This window comes from Phocoena phocoena, chromosome 9, assembly GCF_963924675.1.
Source record: "Phocoena phocoena chromosome 9, mPhoPho1.1, whole genome shotgun sequence".
Lineage (NCBI taxonomy): Eukaryota > Metazoa > Chordata > Mammalia > Artiodactyla > Phocoenidae > Phocoena > Phocoena phocoena.
Window position 1 is genome coordinate 85,054,837 of NC_089227.1, and position 17,340 is coordinate 85,072,176.

Below are 17,340 nucleotides of genomic sequence, written 5' to 3' on the forward strand. Positions count from 1 at the left end.
CAACAAGGACCTACTGTTTAGCGCAGGGAATGCTGCTCGGCATTCTGTAATAACCTAAATGGGAAAAGAATTTGAAAAAGAATAGATATGTGTATATGTATAGCTAAATCCCTTTGCTGTACATCTGAAACTAACACAACACAGTTAATCAACTATACTCCAATATAAAATTAAAAATTAAAAAAAAGGGGGGCTTCCCTGGTGGCGCGGTGGTTGAGAGTCTGCCTGCCAATGCAGGGGACACAGGTTCGTGCCCCGGTCCGGGAGGATCCCACATGCCGCGGAGCGGCTGGGCCCGTGAGCCATGGCCGCTCAGCCTGCGCGTCCGGAGCCTGTGCTCCACAACAGGAGAGGCCACAACAGTGAGAGGCCCGCATACCGCAAAAAAAAAAAAAAAAAATTAAAAAAAAGAAACTATAAGGGACTGAAAATAACTGCATGCATACACAGTTAGGACAAATTATGAACAACAAGATACAAAAAGGCTAAAACCGAACTGCCACTTCTCAAGTGCCAGGAGCAAAAGCAGGGAGTTGCGCATGATCCCTGCACACAGCGCCACCACAGGGGTGGGCAGACCGCTGCCCAAGCCATCCATCCGGCCTGACCCATGAACCCACCCCGACCCTCACCCTACTTAAAGGACCAGCTTGCCGTGTCCTCAGGGAGTGAACAAGGGAAACCGTTACTTGTTTTCGCTCCCTCCTGCTGCAGCAGGAGCGCAAATAAAGCCTTTCCTCAATTTCTTGTCTGGCCTCCCATCAATTTCTATTGATTAAGGAGTCCAAGAACCCAAGTCAGTAACGGAAACGGGGAACTTATTAAAAAACTGCATGCTACTCTTTCTTAGGGTGCGTTTCTTTGGGGAGATTGTTGGATTTGGGGCATGGAAAGGCTAATATCATCTATCACTAGCCTAATAATTTTCAGGTCTCTATATGCAGCCTAGACCCCTCTCCCATCCAACGGTCTGCTAAAGATCTCCACCTGGATGATGAATACTGTGTACTTTGTACTCTTCCTCATGGGCTGGTAACTCTTATTCACCCTTCAGGTGTCTCCTGAAATGGACTTCTTCCCAGAATCCTTCCCCGGCTCCTAGACCAGACTCCCACAGCTAAGGCTTTATTGGCATTAGCTATTTGACGTTTGTCTCTTCCATCACTCTAAATAAAGAGGTAAACTGAGGCAAGCTCAAATGACTAGAAAGCGAGTTTGTTATATTCGGGAATAGCAGAGGACTTGCAATCTGCAATACGCCGTCTGCAGGAAGCTGCCGTCAGTCACTGGAGGGTTCGGGGGACTTTATTTATAGGCAAGGAGCACAAAAAGGGGGCGGTCCAGCCAGAGCCCCAGCAGCGAGTTCATTGGCTTGAGGATGGGGAGAGATTCTTGGCGGATGCTCATTGGTCAGGAGATAAGCCTCGTGTTTTGGTAAATCAGGCATTTACGATTTCCTAGTTCCGAAGTGTTTTTTCCGAGTGCGCATGCGTGAGATTCTCCATTTTCTATCCTCCGCTTCCATTTTAGGTGGAAATCTTTTCACACGTCCCTCTCAAAAGTAGCAGCGTCTCCGCCGCCACCTCTTAGCACAGTACTTGGTACCAGGTAGGTGCTTAGTAAGTGTTCGATGAGTGAACGAATGGCTTATTGTCGGGAGGTGTGGGTGTGGGGCGCCCCCGCATCCTTGAGGGTCCGTGGAGCAGCTGTGCCCTCCCTCCTGCCCCAAGCGGCCTGGGTAGCCAGAGAAGAGACCTGTGTCCGGCAACCTCACTTCCCTAGCGCCTGCCGTTCACAGACAAGAGCTGGGAGCTGGCAGGTTAATTTGGCTGTTACATGGTGGCCCTGTGATCTCGGGGAAACCACGAAACTTTTCTCCGGCTCCCATCTTCTCGTGGGTGAAATAGAAACAGTAGTACCTGCCCTTTTCACCTCTCCAGGTTGTAAGCATTGATGTTACTGATAGAGAAGCACCAAAGCACAAACAGGAATTCACAGGAGCCCTGAGCAGTCCTAGCTCGGAGCCCTGGCTGGCCACACTGATGTCGCCAGCCCAGTCCGTCTTCTAGAGAGAGGAAATGTTAACTGGGATCCGCTTCAAGGGAGGCAGCCCTTTGACTGTGGAGCTGGCCTGTCTCCTCGGCTTCGGAAAGCAGCGCCTCCAGCAGGTGTGGGGTGTGCTGGGCAGCCGAGGGGCCAGCCCATCTCCCACCACTATCCCCAGTGTGGGGTTGGCCCCAGGGCAGGTGATGCAGAGGGCGGGACGGGTTAGACCCAGGAATTCCGATTCCCAGATCAGCTCTGGTCCCAGGACAGGTTCTCCTTCTGCCAACAGCAAACGAAAGAGATAGGCCCTGAGCAGAAAGCAGCCTGGCAATGCTCATGTCCCTTCCCTGCGGAGACCTTTGCCCAAGCTGGGGATATAAGGACTAAAGGCACAGCTTTTAGTGGAACTTAGGGTTGAACCAGAGATAGAATGGATGCCTTTATCCTGGGTGAGGACCCTGCCTCGCTAGGGAGCAGTGATAGCTGAGGTTTGTTGGGGACACAGGGAGTGGGTGGCAGGCCTGTCCCAGGTCTGCTGCCTGGTTCTTTTTCTCCTGGAGCTGCTGAGGCAGGTCTGCCAGGCACTGAGGAGGGTGCTTCCTGGTTCCAGGCACTGGGGTTGACTAACAGCTATACGTGGTGGATGCCCCGGGAAAGGGCTTGTCTCAGAGGAGGGCCTGAGGTTCCAGGGGAGAAACAATCTCACTTCCTCACTTCTCTAGCTGAAATGCTATGCGACCTGCCTTGGGGACCATCAGGGCACACAGAAGCCCAAGAAGCCCCCCACAGGCAGGGGATTGGAGGTGAGGTGGCCCACAGGAATGCAGGAGTCCCCCATGCCCTAATCCCCAGGGCTTGGCTGGAGGGCGGGGCTGGTACAGGCTAGGACTGTGGTTTCACCACCAAAGCCTCTCCAAAGTCAGGAGGCCAGAGTGTATGAATTATAGGTGAGGGGCTGAGCAGGGGGCCCTGGGCCTCATGTCCCTCTAGGGTAGATAAGGACTGATCAAAGGCACTGCTTGCAGGCCCATCCCTCATTCAGCACAATTTCCAGGATCCACCACCCAGCGAGTGGCTGGAGTGACAAGACAGATAATATGTGTACGTGGAGGGGATTTTTTGTTTCCTTTTGAAGTCCTTTTCATAAATATCTTGTGCGTGGACCAGCCCGAGTACCTCGGCTGCATAGCCCCCTACCCCACTGCCGTTGGGTCTTACACCCCCCGCAGGCCATCTGCTTTCTCTGCTGATTTATCCCTTAGAGCCCAGACTGGCTTGAAATGAACACCAAGAGCAGCTTCTGTGAGCCTCAGTAAGAGCCCTGGGGGACCTGTGGCCACCTGTGCCAGGCTTGGGGTCAGCCAGCACTTTGTCACAGCCTCTGATCCAGCCCCTGAGCCCTGGGGGAAGTGTGGATTCTCTGGGAGGTTCTCTAGAGGTCACACACCGATCACACAGCAAAACAGCGTCAGGCTTCCCTGCCCAGTAGACATCCTGGCCCTCTCTGCATCCCTGTTCCTGGGCCCTGGGCTGCCAATGCCCTCTTCCCTTGCAGCTCCTTGTTCAGACTCTAAAAACCCCTCTGCTCTCCAGGGCAGTGGGGCCTTTTCCAGACCCTCCCCTCAGGCCTCCTGGGGATCCACCCAGCAAACAAGGGGCACTGTGACTGCCTGGAGTTTCTTAAACCTGCCTGGGTGCATCCTGCCTGCTTCATCCCGCCACTACTAAAGAAGAAAAGAGCTTGAGGAAGAGAGACCGGTTGTAGGTTGCCCAAGTTCTTGCGCGCCCTGGCTTTGCTCCTGGGGTGTTTCCAAAGCTCAGGGCTGGGGTCTTTTTTTTTTTTTTTTAATTATTTTATTTATTTTATTTTTGCCTGTGTTGGGTCTTTGTTGCTGCACGGGCGTACTCTAGTTGTGGCGAGCAGGGGCTACTCTTCGGTGCGGTGCGTGGGCTTCTCATTGTGGTGGCTTCTCTTGTTGTGGAGCACGGGCTCTAGGTAGGTGGGCTTCAGTAGTGGTTGTGGCTCGCGGGCTCTAGAGCGCAGGCTCAGTAGTTGTGACGCACAGGCTTAGTTGCTCCGCGGCATGTGGGATCTTCCTGGACCAGGGCCCGAACCCGTGTCCCCTGCACTGGCAGGTGGATTCTTAACCACTGCGCCACCAGGGAAGCTCCGGCCTGGGGTCTTTGCCCACTCTCAGGATCTGGGAATCCATCCCTGCCCCCGCAAACCCTCAGCAGTCTTTCTTCCCTCCAAACAAAGAGCTCTTTTGATCTTTATCACTCTCTTGGAACGTACATGCCAAACGTCTTGGGTAATAAAAAGAACACTTTAAGCAAACATTTAGAGAGCACTTACCATGTTCTAGGTACTGTTCTAAGTACTTTATAGTTATTAGCTCGTTTAACCTCAGTGGTTGGAGGGGGCACTGTCTGGTTGCTTTAAGTATACAGTGACGTTCTCAAGGGCGTGGACTGGGGTGTCATGCCTTTGTATCCCCCAGATTCCTTGCCCTCCAGGAATATTTGCTGATTGACTCAGTCTGCCTTGGGCGGTCCCATCCCACCCAGGTTACTCACTTTTCCCTTTCTCTTCAAAGGACGCTAAGATTTCCTGCCCTTTCCTACTTCCTAAGGAACAATGAGTGATGGGGAGTGACCTGGAGAGGCTTCGGGGGCCATCGGGACTTTCTTCCTCTGACTGCAGGTAGGACCCAGGCCCAGATTCTAATGTTGGCCTGTCAATGGCGGCATCAGCCAGAGCAGAGGGAGACATAGGTGGGCTTCCTGAGCACAAGGGAGAGAGGCACCCTGTGTGTTCATGGTGATTGTCTCCACATAGTGGACTATGGACGATTTTGGTTTTCTTGTTACGCTTCCCTGCTCCCATGGTTTCCTACCACGAGCAAACATTACTTGTACATTCTCAAAAAAGAAGAAAAAATCAAATGTTTACTGACTATTTTGTTGAGCAGTGACTGTGGAGAAGAGTTTGAAAGGATGAGTACACGAGGCTCAGAGCTGGGCTGGCTTTCAGCAGGCGTCCATCCTGGTGGTCAGTGACCTGTTTTGACAGATCAGTTCTAATGCCACATGCATTGATAAATAGTTCAATCTCTCCCCGCCCAGAAGTCATAATCTCTTCCTTGCAAGGGAGGAAGATTCTAATGTGGGACCAATACCCTTCCCCAGGCCAGCAGCGCCAGTCTGATGATCTACTATATCAATCTCTTTGCCCCTCCAAAGATGCTACGTGAGGAGGTTCTATCACTTCCCTCCTGGATTATTTGTGTCAACCTCCCAGCCCTTAGAGTTAGCAGCCTCTGCCTCCAAGTTGGTGTCCACACTCTAGAGGGGAGATCCTCGGCCCTGGCTGCACACTCAAAAAATGCCAGGGTCTGAGTTGCATCCTGCCCCAGTTGCATCAGAACTTCTGGGGGAGCCCATAGCAGGGGTAGTTTCTAAGGCTCCCCGGATCCTGTGATGTGCAGCCAGGGTCAAGGACCACTGGGGCAGCCGGGCAGAGGCACAGAGACCCCAGCGTTGACAAAGGGGCCAGCGTGGATTTGTACTAGACGCTATGGAGGAGAACATGCAGCTGACTCCACACATAGGTGCCTGCCCTCCGGACGCTTGTAGTTGATGAGAAAGCCAGAACCTGTGCACAGAGGGACAGGGGCACTGAGAGTGAAGCCCACCGTGTCCAACCTGTGCCAGTTCAGACCTGGGTGTTGAAATGCTGAGGAGGGACGTGATCTGGGTGGCATGAGGATGATCAGGCCGGTCTTTCTGGTAGGAGTTCTGGAGGCAGTTTTGGGGGGAGAATCCCTCCCACTGGTGAAGTGACTCTTGTGGTCATTTTCTAAGGGTTTTCTCTGAGGCCCTTATCTGATGACCCAGCCTCTTTGTAACTCTGGCCCTGGCGGGTGTGGCTGGCCACTCTTCAGTCAGTGCCGTGGCTCTCCAGGACACCCCGGCAGGACTAGGCCGGGACAGATAAGAACTGTGCTTGTTAGCACAGCTGTTCCCTGCAACACCCAGCGTTGTTTTCAAACCTGCGGAAACTTGGGTGCGGAAGTGTGGCTGCATCCACCCAACTTCAGAGTTGGGCTTGGTTCCAAATAAAAGGAAATTTAGTCAGTTTTCCCAGACGCAGGGACAAAAATAGAGCTGACAGGAACCTCAAAGGGTCTGCTGGGGTACCAGGGTCGCACCTACAAAAATCAACTGGGTCTTTGGTCTGGATGCACCGGCACTTGAGCTTTCAGCCTCAACAATGACCCCTGGAATCTGTCCACACAGGTTCTTGACAGACAGTGTTCTAAAGGTGATGTTGTCTTACAGGAAGGTGATTTTGTTCCTTCTGCTGGAAGCAGTCCTAGAGGTTTCTCTGTGTTTTCTGAGCCTCTTTGGCTGATAAGCTAGATTCTGGGGCATACGAAGATCAAATAAAGTGTCTGCTTGGTCAAGGAGAGTGTACCAGAGGGAGCAGGGAATTGATGGCATAACTGACGTTTGGGTGGATTGGACCCCAGGATGACTTGTTCTGCCTCAGCGTCCCCAGTGGGGTGATGCTGAGCCAGTGTTGACATCACACGTGTCCTCCCTCACCCTCTGGAGAGTGTTCTTCTTTCTCCTGCCCTTCCAGCAACTCAGCACTGGGCACCTTACACACAATGGCCCTCGGGGGGGGGGCGGGGTCTCTAGCTCACCGTGGGCCTTTTCAGGACCCCTAAGTGAGCAGGTTTCTCAACATCTGACACATAGAGATCGCACCACTGGGGGCAGCAGGACGGAGCCTGAAATTCCGATCTCCAGATCCCCAGCCCATCCATCCCCGCGGAGTGAGATGTGGGTGGTGAGATGGCCGTGCCCAAAGACTCCAGAATCTCCAGAAATGGGAGGCTGTGTAAAGCACGAGGTGTGTAACGAGGGTTGGAAAGGACAACATCTCCATATGTTTGTGCAGCTGCCTTGCTGCACGTGGCCGAGCGGGCCTTGTAGACAACACAGATGTCGTCATTCTCCTGGGGAAGGTTCCGGAGAGCTCGGGGCCCCTGCTTGTGTTGATGGGAAGGGGAAAGCATGTGAGGTGGCAGAACTGAGCTCATTCTCCTTAAAATTAGAAATGCAAAAAAAAAAGAAATGAAGCAAAGAAGTGACGGGGGTGGGGTGGGGGTGAGTTGTCTGACCCCTCTGAACTTTAGTTTCCTCATCTGTAAAATGGGAACAAGAGAAGTACCCACTTCACAGAGTGTAGTGAAGGTCTTGCTGAGATGATATTTAAAAAGTGCCCCGAGAGAGCGCTGGGCACGGGAAACTCATTAAGGCTGAGCAACCACCTTTCCTGGCTCCTTCCCTTTGAGACAAAGGTGCCCCCTGGGGAAGTGACTTGTCCCTGAGACCTGCAGTGAGTCCACAGCTCAGCCCTCGAAGGCCAGGCCGTCTCCCTGCCGGTGCACTGAGTTTCTGCCTTCCTCTGGCCGGCCTGGGGCCCTGCTTTCCCCCCCATCTTGCAGCCGCCCTGGCCGGAAACCCCGCCCCATTGTCCTAGGCGGCGGGCTCTGTGGAGCCCAGCTGTGCTGGGCTGACGTTGGGCTGACAGTTTTCCTCCTCTGACTTAGATAAGTTCAGGAGATGCCTATCGGCTTCAGGGAAAGGGTGGAGGGTCTGAGCGAGGCCCCCTGCCCCGGGATATCTGGCAGACAATTCTTAGACAAGAGATCATTTAACCTCCACTTGTTGGGAGTTTGGGTATGAAGCTGGACAAGCCTCATTAACCCCTTCAGCGCCCTGGGTGCTGTGGGAAGGGAAGGTGGAAAAGTGCTCTTCCTTGGGCCTGGGCAGGCTGGTACTCACTGATGCAGGGCTAGAGGGAGGGAGCATTTTCAGTAAGGTGCTTCAATTGCTTTAGTTTTGTCCCAGGAAAAAGCTTCTTTGTGGCTGAGCTTTGGAGTCCAGCAGATCTGAGTTTAAGTCCAGGCTCTTTCATGGAGTACCCCAGTGAGCTTGGGCAACTTCAAGTTCCTTCTCTGAGCCCTGGGTTTCTCACCTGTTAAATGGAGCTAAAAATGCTGAATGCATGAGGTTATCGTGAGGAATAAAAGACCTGATACACATAGAGAAGCTAGCAGAGGGCCTGGCACAAGGAAACTAGCATGATGTCCCTTCCAGTGCTGCCGTCTGGTAGGTGGCCTTGTGACAACAATGGGTAGGAAGTCTCTTCACTGGAAACAGCAGCTCAAACTCTGATGGTAAGTCAGCTGGGGCATCTTGGCATGGAAGGAATACCAGTTCATTCAGTAAAGACCTGTCTGTTGAAAGCTTGCTGTGTACCAGATACTGTTCAAGCAGCTTGGCAGACAGCAGTGAGCAAGAGAGTCCCTGTCCTTAGGGTGTTCAGGTGCGTGGGGCTGGGGGGTGAAGGTGGGCGTGCGGATGAGTTGGGGGGCTGGGTGGGAACCGATAACAAGCCAGCCAAACAGGAGGATATAACTTCACATAGAGACGGGCGCTTTGAAGAAAATGAAAATAGAATGAAGAGATGGTGGCAGGCCGCACAGGTGCTATTTTAGATTGGGCCTGTAGGGAAGGCCTTTCTAAGGGGTGATCTTTGAGCAGCGTTTGAATGGAGTCAAGGAGTGACCGGTGAGAGCAGGAGAGCGACAGGAGAGCTTTCCAGCCACTGAGAACAGCAGGCGTGGAGGCTCCGAGGTAGAGACCCAGTCTGGCAGGTTCTAGAAAGAGCGTGAAAACCAGTGCTGATGGGGTGAAGGGGGAGAGGGTGCATAGGAGCTGTGGCCACACTTGGGGCTGAAGAGCCTCCCCTGGCCCCAGGCTATGACCTCGGTGCGTCTGCAGGTGGCCTGTGTGTGCGTGCGTGTATCAGGGAGCAGCATGGCCAGGGTGGACGGCGTATTGTCTTTAATTAGAGTGATGGCAAGCAGCTGTTGCTGCTTGTTTGCTTTATTTAGTCCCTGGTTTCTGATTTTCTGATGAAACCTTCTGGTGCTATTTGCTGACGCTAGAGGCCATCCTGAGTTCTGAAAACACAGCGGGGCCCAGCTGCTCCCTTTGGGCCTCCCCTGTGGAGGGTCAGCTCGCCAGTGGGCAGGAAGCAGCCGGCAGCCAGGACAGTGCCCTCCACCTGGGTGCCAGCCCAGAGCCCTCATTAGGACCATAGTTTGGGGAGAAGAAAGTCACTTGAGTCCCCAAGTCAATCCCGTGACTTGACGAAACTGCTCTTTTCTTTCATGAACTTGGTGCTCACACGCGTCCTTTCCTGGGACCGGGTGCTGATTAGGGTACACACCCAGCCGGTGGTCCTGGGAGTGGTGTGCTGGCCGATAGCTCTTCTGACGGGTTGTCACATATTTCAGGTTATCACACTGCTAGAAACAAGGATGAACAAAAGATGTTCTCTCTGCCCGCAAGGAGCACGCCTGGGTGAGGTGACGTCTTGGCAACTGGATAAACCAAGCGCCAAGACATAAAGTGCATCAAAAAATCAACTTCTGCTAATGTTTGTCTCCCTGAGCTGAACCCACATGTGGCCTAATGCCTCTGCCCCATTTCCAAAGTCTGGACTGTTTTTCTTTCATTTCTTCTGGGTCCCCCCAAGGTTTTCACCTCGGAGTAACTGGTGCTTTGGCAGGCTTGCCCACCTTTGCTCTGCAAGGAGCCCTTCTCGCAAATCTCAGGGCCTTGTGGGGTTTTCATTCCTCAGACCCACCATTCATGCTTTTCCCCTCTACCTCCCTAGGAAACTCTGTGTTAAAACCTTTGGCTTCCTGAATGTCTCTGTGGAGCTTCCGGCCTGCTCCACCCTCCTATGAATGTCCCAGCTCGAATTCTGCTCCATGGTCTCTTTGTAAAGCCCCTTAGTTCTCTGGGGACTGTCACGGCTGCCAGCGGCCACCATTTGCCAGGCCCAACCCCATGCTTCCCAGGCCCCGGCCTTCCGTGGGCTTCCAGTGACCTCAGGTGTCCCCTCCTTTCCAGCTCTGATGAAGTAAGGTGGCTTTGCACCCTCTCAGCTGGTGGGGGCAAGCAAAGTGCAGAGGGGTCGGTGGAACACGCCACGGGGTTCTGGAAGGTCTCGCTGCTCTCTGGGTCAGGGGTGGAGTGCCCGCCTGGGGAGCAGACCCAGCATTTCTGGAATGGGCCTGGGACGGGAAGGGGGTGGGCAGTGACCAAAAATAGACCTGGATCCATCCTGGGGCACCCACGGAAAGTGCTGGTGTGGAGCAGGGTGGGACGCCATTTCCCTGATCTCATCCAGCGTCTGTTTTCCTTTGCCTCCCCCCGGCCGCCCCCCCCCTCCCCGTTCAGGGCCGCCCCGGCCGCCTTTTTTGTCATTGAACATTTATCAGGGCTCACTTCCTGCTGCGGGGCTGCTCCTTTCTCTGCCGATGTTGTCAGTCTGAGCCCCAGGGTGCAGGCAGGGCAGGCTTGACCGTCCCCTAAGAGTAGGGGCTCGTCAGAAAGCCCATTCTGCTGGAGGGTGTGTACCAGGGGGTGGCCTCAGACTTCCCTTTCAGACCTTCTCCTTGAACTGGACAGTGATTCACCCAGAACAATGACGTGATCACAGGGGCATGCCTGGGGCTGACGGCCAGGCCTCTGGGTCATGGGGTGGGGGTTGCCCTGGAGCACTCAGGACAGGCCTCAGCGTGTTGACCCCGATGACTGACTGAGACCCACCCTGTGAGGCCGAGCTGAGGTTTGGGCTGCTGAGCCTAGGGGGGGCGGTGGATACAAGGGAAACACGTTAGAGACACACTGGCCGGGAGAGGATGGCCAGTCCCCAAGCACAGGGCATCCCTGGAAAGTGCTGGCAAAGCACCTGGGGGAAGGCGACTTGGTGAGGTGCAGCCAGCGCCCCCTGAGTGCTGGACGGATGCAGAGGAGAGGGCAGAGAGAATCAGAGACTCCGAGTCATGGAGGAGCCGGCCTCCACTCCGTCTACCCCTCGCTGCCCAGGCGAGGAAACCGAGCCCACTCGGCGAGGTGAGGGGCTCGGGTCTTGATGTCCCAGCCGCAGCGGGGGGCCAGCGGCCCTGCAGCTAAGCTCCTGGTCATGGCTCTTTCCACCCACCTTGAGACAGTGCCTGGGGGTGAAGCACTTGAGCTGGGAGCCGGGAGGTGGGGTTTCCTGGTGTTGGGACACTGAGGTCACCGCAGGGGACAGCAATTAGGGACTCTTGGCAGATGGATGGACGGGCCAACCCTTGGAACGTTCTAATTTCTCTCTTGTTATCTGTGTTCACCCAACTGGTCTTGTGTTGTCTTCTCCTCTCTGGTTGGGTCTCTTTCCTCCCTCCTCGTCCTGTTGGGCATGGATGCTGGCAAGAAGCCTGCATTTTTCCTCCTGATCCATTTTGGTTCCCAACCAGTTTTGTCTCGTAGTCGCCAAGCACGGTTTGAGGGAGCAGAGTGAAGGGCAAATGAACCAGAGGACGAGGCTTCAAGGCATCTCCCCTTGCAGGGTGTGGTACCCACAGATACCCATGGAAGAGCCAGCATGTGCTGGGGCCAGGCTGAGCGCTGAGTTACAGACAGGAGGAGACATGGTCCCTGCGCTCAGCTCACTGTTGCGTCGGGGAGACTGACGACTGTACAAGTAACTCAGGTATTAAAGAGAATGGGGTGAGGGCTCCAGCCGTGACAGTGACCTAAGCCATGTATGGTGGGTGGGACTTGGCTCAGCTCCGCTTCTTTCCTTCGTTTTTTTGGTTGGTTGCCACGTTCACTGATTCGTTCCTTCCTCTCTCCCCCTCTCCCTTCCTCCTTTCTTCCTCTCTCCTTACCTCCCTCCCTTCCTTCGCTTTTTCCACGGTCTTGGATTTGCCCTTTGGGCACTGAGCCTTAATTTCCAGCTTCTTGCCAGATACTTCCACCAGGCTGTCCCCGCCCAACCTGTCCCCCGCACCTCAGTCTTTTGTTCCCCATACCTGCTTCTCTTTATTTCCCATCTCAGCTGAAAGCATCGCTCCGTGGCCCCAGCCAGAAACCTCTGGTGGTGTTTTAACCTCCTCCCTCTTCCTCATATACACACGTCCAGTAAAGGATGTGTGAGGACCACCTTCAAAACTCTTCCAGTCCGCCCGTCACTTCTCTCTACCCACATGGCCATGATGAACATGGGCTCCCACCATCTCTCTCCCAGACCACTGCAGGGGTCTCCTGCCCTGTGCTCCTGGTGTCCTCCTTTAAAGTACAACCCTGCCAGGAACGTTTCTAAAACACAAATCAGATTATTTACTGGACAGCATGTATATTGGAATCATTATGGACCAGGCACCATTCTAAGTGCTTTATAAATATTAACTCATTTTATTCTCCTAACAATCTCATGAGATATGTATGGTTATAACCATATCTCACAGACTCGAAGATGCCATTAATTGTAAGATACATCTTATTTTTGTAGCACCAAAAAAGAAAAATTATGACACCATGTATTCTTATCACTTAGAGTTTTTCTTTTATGTTTAATGAAAGAGCTCCCAGGGCTTCCCTGGTGGCGCAGTGGTTGAGAGTCCGCCTGCCGATGCAGGGGACACAGGTTTGTGCCCCGGTCCGGGAGGATCCCACATGCCGCGCAGCGGCTGGGCCCGTGAGCCATGGCCGCTGGGCTTGTGCGTCCGGAGCCTGTGCTCCACAACGGGAGAGGCCACAACAGTGAGAGGCCCGCGCACAGCAAAAAAAAAAAAAAAGAAAGAGCTCCTGTGCATACTTAAAAAGTTTGTAAGTGAAATAAATGAGATATTGTTAAAAATTCCTCATCTTCAGAGTTCCACCCTTCTGAATTGTTTTTAAGCTCAGAGTCGTGAGTATCTATGTTTTTTTCTCACATAATTTCTCTGTGCCATTAAGAGTGAGGCAGGATTGCTTAAAAGTGTGGATCTTCTTTCAAATGACTGACATAGATTCTGCAATATTTATATGCACACATAGCTGAAGACAACTGTGCCATTATTGCCCACCTAGCCAGTGATTCTAAGATGACTTTAGATGTTTTAAAATGTGGAAAAAAAAGGTGCATTTGTAATTGATGAAGTATGTTATCCCATCTGATGGATGAGAAAACCGAGGCACAGAGAGGTTAAACATCTTTCCCAAGGTCACATACCGAGTAAGTGGCAGAGCTGGGACTTGAGCCCAGGCAGTCAGCCTCTGGGGTCTGTGCTTTCCTAGAAAGCCTTGGCTGAAAACCCATTTCCTAGAGCACATGAAATTCAAACTCTCACCACAACATTCACGTCTTCTGTGACCCGGCCCTGCTTTTTTCTTCTAGTCTCAGCAGCCCTCGAGTAGTTTGTGGTCCAGCTGCTCTGGCCCGCTCCCAGCCAGGCCAGTCATACCCTGGGCTTGCACTCCTGTACCTGCCGCAGTAGCAGAGAACTTAGATGCCGCTCAGAGTTTAAGGCTCCACTCCAGCGCCACCGCCTTTGGGATACCTCCCCCAGCCCCTTGTTGGTGCTCTCACAGGATTTAGTTTGTTAGGGCCCCGCTGGCAGCCTACTGAGTATGCAGTGGCCCCTCTGAAAGTATGGGTGCCCCTTGGGGTGGGGCCCAGCTTCCTCCTCGGTGCCGCCCTCCCAGCACAGTGTCCCATCTGTGGGCTCAACCATACCAACCTCCCTTCCCCGCACCTGGACTGTCAGGAAACCTGATGGTTTGGGAAGCATTCGGGAGATCTGGAATGTTCTGTGCTATAGTTGCCACTTGAATGTTGACCAGCTGGGGACTCTCTGTTCGTGTAAGTAATATCCTGTCCGTGGGGATGTGTTCTCAGCGTCATCCTGAGCTGTAGGAAAACGCCTGATTTGGCGTGTTCCAACCTAGAACGCCTCCCTCAAAACCCCTCAGCAACTTGTGGGACACAATGACTCAGGCGTTGCTAGCTGGAGGAGTCATGGGTGTACTTGTGTGTGTATGTGTGTGCACGTGTGTGTATGTGTGTGCTTGCCTGCGCAGGGCAGGGCAGAAGTGTTGGCGGACAGACCTGTTTTCTGCTACAGTCTCATTTCCTGTGGCTGATGGATTCCGTGGTGGCTCCAGGACCCCCGCTTCCCAGTGCTCTCCCGGGGGCTGCGAGCCAGCTGCCCTGGCAGGAGATACTTGGGACAGCGTGGGACTCCAGCAGTCTCCCTCCACAGAGGGGATGGCAAAAACCCATGTGGGAGAAGAGGAGGATTGTTCCAGGCCTGCTCAGTTATTAAAGATATGTCAAGAAAATGAGGCATAGGGAAGAACAAAGAGACGGAAAAGCAACGAGATTAAAAAATACCACCCTCCGTGCTCTGACTGTCAGGCCCGGGCAGAGGCATTTGGTGGATATTCAGCTGTTTGGAAGAGGGGGTTTCTGGCTGCATCAGGCTGGAGGGTCTCTAGGTGTCATTGAGGACGTAGGAAAGACCGCCCTGGCTTGAGTGTGTGGCCCACTGAGCTGAGGGGCTGTGTGTCCTATAAGGAGCACCCTGGGTTTGTGGGTGATCATTCTCCCCGATGTCACCCTTAAGATCAGGGACTTATCCTCCACGGGCGATTTTGCTCTTAATATCCCACTATGGATAGACTATCTATGATTTTATCCTAAACTTTTGGTACCAGTTTATATACCTACCTAGAACTGTCTCTTCAGAGTATTGATGGCTCAAGTGGTGTTTTCTTTCCTGTTCTTACCTCTTTCTAAGCTTCCTACTGGTGCTCTGGAATTTGGAGAACCAGCTAGCTGGGTTGTTGATCATAGCCTCCTTGTTTGGACAGATTAAATAAGGAAGGAAGGGAAGAAGGAAGGAGGGAAGGAAGAAAGATCTAAATAAATTCATATATTTGATTAAGAGGCATCGCATCTGTGTTTTTTTTTTTTTAGATGTTGGGGGTGGGAGTTTATTATTTAATTAATTAATTTTTGCTGTGTTGGGTCTTTGTTTCTGTGCGAGGGCTTTCTCTGGTTGTGGCAAGTGGGGGCCACTCTTCATCGCGGTGCACGGGCCTCTCACTATCGCGGCCTCTCCCGTTGCGGAGCACAGGCTCCAGACACGCAGGCTCAGTAGTTGTGCCTCACGGGCCCAGTTGCTCCGAGGCATGTGGGATCCTCCCAGACCAGGGCTTGAACCCGTGTCCCCTGCATCGGCAGGCGGACTCTCAACCACTGCGCCACCAGGGAAGCCCACGGCCGAGTATTTCTGAGCTGGGAGGAAGCTTGGGGACCACTCATCCTCCTCCTCATTTTAGAGTTGGGAAAACTGAGACTCGGAGAGAAGTGACCTTCTCAAGCTCACATAGCTGAGGATCCACAGTTGCTGATCCTTGGGCCACTGCTCTTTCTGTGGAATCATTTGGTCTCGACAGGGCCAGCCTATGGCAGCGTTTCCTCCCTAGCAGGCCACACACCCTCTGTGCCTGGACTCAGGTACTCCAGGCAAGGACAAGGCCATTGTCTCTGGAAAGCTGCCATTGGAATGAACGTGTGGCCACCTGGCAGGAAGGGGTGGCAGGGTCACTCCTCTCTCCCAGAACAGAGACTCCTGAAGATTCAGTGTTTAAGTTAAAGGAATGAATGTCTAAGGGTGGAATTTCAGGCATTGGCCAGTATGTGAGAGTGTTCTTTCTCCAGTGCCTTCAAGCAACTGCCCAGTCCTGGGCTTCTGTACTGATGTTGGCACAGGTGCTGAAGCTGGTGTAGTGTAGCCCATCCATTCAAACCTCATGCCTGACATGGCCATATCTGCACAGGCTGGGAGCCAGATGGGGCTTGGTCGTATCTTAGAGGACAGAGAACAGGACCCAGAGTAGACAGGAGGCGACGTGCCACAGAGGCCTGGAAATCCTGCTGGGGCAGGGGGCTTGACCTGTAAGGGGCAGCCTGGGGCTTGTGGGGAATAGCAGAGGGCTTGGGGAGAGCCTCAGATGAACCTGCTGACTACAGTTTCCTTGTCGTGGGCTCCGCGGGCTGCTCAGCATATCCATTCACAGGAGACCAGACAGATGCTCACTCCCCCAGAGCCGCCCTTATCACCCAGAGCAACACCAGAGCCGCTGAGAGCAGGTACCTGGAACCGTGGCCCCAGGTCACATTCTTTTCGTAAGTGGAATAACACAATGACCCTTTAAACTTCCTTATTAATTGGCTGTGCTGCCGAAAAAGCAGTCCATCACCCCCTCCACCTCCACTCCCGCTCCCTGTTTATGGTTCTGCTGAGGCTGGGCTCTCAGCAGGCTGACATGATGATGAAGGGCAAAGCCCCAGGCCCCTTGCAAGATCCCGTGTGAGGGCTGCGGCCAGAGCTGCCCTGCATCCAGAACTCTGCTGTTTAGAGAAGTTTCAAGTGGACTTACGGGCTTCCCCGTTCCTGGTACAACCTGGGGAGTGATGTCAAATGGTGTTGGTAAGGAGCCCTGGAATTCCGGCGGCCCCTTTGCCCCAGCCTCCCTCTCTGGACATATACAAGCCAGGTGATGTACTCTCAAGGAAAGAGAAACATGGGCACTTCCAGAAAGGGGGAACATGGCCTCTGTATTCCACAGCCAGGCATTGGGGCAGTCTTGGGGGGAGACCCCAGAGTGTCTACGTGAGTTAGACGATAAATTCAAACACATCTGCGTGGCCAGCACTGGGGCTTTGCATTGGGTGGCCGGGCCCCTCTCGATGAGCATCAGGGTCTGGGTCAGCATTGGCATTTGCAGGAAGTAGCTCCAGCTCCAGGTCACCTCTCTGGCTCTGAAGGTGCAGGACATTGGACACAGATAGATGTTATGGGGGTGGAAGATGAGGGGAAGATGGTGGCAATAGAGCCTGGATGCTGGCTAGGAAAGCCAGCTCTGCCTGTGTGGGATCCTATTTGACCTTCTTCTTCCAGGGTGCAGTGATGGTCTCTCCCCTCCCCACTTCAGGTGGGGTGTGACAGGTGTCCTTTGGTGGCCCTGGGGTAGAGCCCTATCTCTTCTGGTTCCTCTCGAACCTGCCCACACCTTCGTAAATAGAACCTTTATTTTAAAAACTCTCGCACAGTTAGCCTAGCGAGAGCGTGCTCTTTGTTTCCTGCTGAGATGCTGACTGATACAAATAGCAGGACCCATAGAAAATAACCAGCGCAGCAGAATTGCACCTGCGGCCGCAGGGTGTGTGCGCCCGGAGTCTGCGGGAGTGAGAGTTCACGGGGCCTGGGGCCGGCAGGGAGGAATTCTCAAAGGTCACGGGATCTGGGACCTGGGTGGTGGGAACTGAGGCAGCTCTGTGAGCCTCCCAGCACAGTGCCCAGTGAATTCACCAGAATTGAACTGGAA